Below are 2,113 nucleotides of genomic sequence, written 5' to 3'. Positions count from 1 at the left end.
AAACATTGTCGAAACGTTGTACATTTGCTGTTATGTTAAACTTATATTAAAGTTTTTCTTCATTACCCATTCAAGCCGTCTCCAGCCATTATTAATCCAGTATTTACTAGGCGCCCTCTATTCTTCTATATAAGTGCGCCAGATAAAGCGAAATTATTAATCGGAATAGAATTGCAGACAGACAGAGAGGACAATTGAGTCAAGCGCGGTAGTGACCGTAAGTAAAGTGCGTGAATTGTTGTGAATTATAGCGTGTGTTTAAGTTAAACTGACTGTGGAAATTAAGTGTATTGCAAAGTTGATTTGAGAAAGAATAAACTAGTTTTATTTAAGAAAGGACTTGTATTGCTGAAGTTTCTCGGGAAGAATTTTTACGGAAAATTAACAAACGAACAGAGACGTAACAAATTGGTGTCAAAGAGTGGGGCAAAAAAAAAAGAAGATGGAAACCAGAGGTGGCAAATCAAACTACAGCTTAGCAGATATGATGGCAGCAATACAATAACAGCAAAAGAAACAAGAAGAACAAGAAAAGAAACAAGAAGAGAGACAACAGCAGTGGCAAGAAAACTTGCAACAGTGGCAGCTCGAACAGCAAAATAAGCAAGAGATATTACAGAAGTTGTTGGAGGAAAAAGAAAAGAAACAAGAAGAACGAGATAAGAAACAAAAAGAGAGATTACAGCAGTTGTTGGAGGATAAAGAAAAGAAACAAGAAGAGAGATTACAGCAGTTGTTAGAGGAAAAAGAAAGGAAACAAGAAGAGAGGCTACAGCAGTGGTTGGAAGAGAAAGAAAATAAACAAGAAGAAAGATTACAGCAATGGCAACTGGAACAAGAAAGGAAACAGGAAGAAAGTCTCCAACAGTTGCAGGAAAGTCAGCAGCAACTACAGGAAGGTCAACAACGGTGGCAAAAAGTACAAATGGAAAACATTAGTAAATTTCAAAGTGAATTAAATACCTTAAAGGATGATTTACTGTCTTTTACACAAGGAGGATATATTAGCCATAAACCAACTCAGCCTCAAACAACGGGAAGTCCCTTTCAGACCCCACAGCTAAACCCTAATGCAGACATCTTCAGTCCTGTTAGAAGTCAAATCCCAGATATGAATGTCACCAATAGGGTGATCTAGTACAAAAGAAGCCACAGTAATTCGATGGGAAGACACTGTGGGACGCATATAGAGCACAATTTGAGCTCCTGGCAGAGATGAATGGATGGATAGAGGAGCAGAAAATAGTATATCTGGCAACGAGCTTGCAAGGACAATCACTGGAAATACTTGGACAGTTGTTAGCAGACGACAGGCACAACTATAGAGCACTGGTAGCTGCTCTAGAACTCGGGTATGGAACCAAAAATCAGTCTGAAGTCTACAGGGCTATGTTTAGGACTAGAGTCCGTGTAAAGGGAGAGCCTGCAAGAGCTGGCACAGGACTTGGAAAGTATGGCACACAAGGCCTACCCAACTGCACCACCCGATCTCCTCAAGTTGTTGCTGAGAGATCAGTTTGTAGATGCCTTGGACAGTCCACAACTAAAGATACAAGTGAAGCAAGCACACCCCTCTACTATGCAGGATGCAATGGCCAGAGCTCTTGAATTGGAATCCTACGTTAAGTCCAGCACAGAGGTACCAAGGTTGGTACAGTCATCAGGATTCAAGGCCAGAAAAGGTCAACTTTCAGAGAAGTCTGAGGGACTTTGCTGGCATTGTAACAAATCTGGGCACAAGAGAGCTCAATGCCGGTAACTTCAACACAGGAAATATGCCATGACAGAAAAGACTGCTACCCAGAAAGGTTGTTGGAACTGTGGAGAACAAGGACATATGAAGAGCCAGTGTAAGAAAAATGCCACCAATAAGTCAGCCTTGGGTAATTCAGTAGTGGCTGGTGCTGAGGGATGCCCACCAACCCCCATCGTGAAAGTCTCAACAGCTAAGTGTAAAATGGCAAGCACACATAGTGTCTACGTGACAGAAAAGCTGGATGACCAAAAGCACAACTTTGTCATAGATTCTGCGTCTCAGCAAACCCTTGTGAGCATCAAAGTGCTGGATAACAAAGGAGTACCAGAAGCTGTACAGAAGCTCTGTGGTGTGACA

This window comes from Limulus polyphemus, unplaced genomic scaffold, assembly GCF_000517525.1.
Source record: "Limulus polyphemus unplaced genomic scaffold, Limulus_polyphemus-2.1.2 Scaffold1710, whole genome shotgun sequence".
Taxonomy (NCBI): domain Eukaryota; kingdom Metazoa; phylum Arthropoda; class Merostomata; order Xiphosura; family Limulidae; genus Limulus; species Limulus polyphemus.
The sequence above is the reverse complement of the archived record's forward strand: the minus strand, read 5'-3'. Positions refer to the sequence as shown.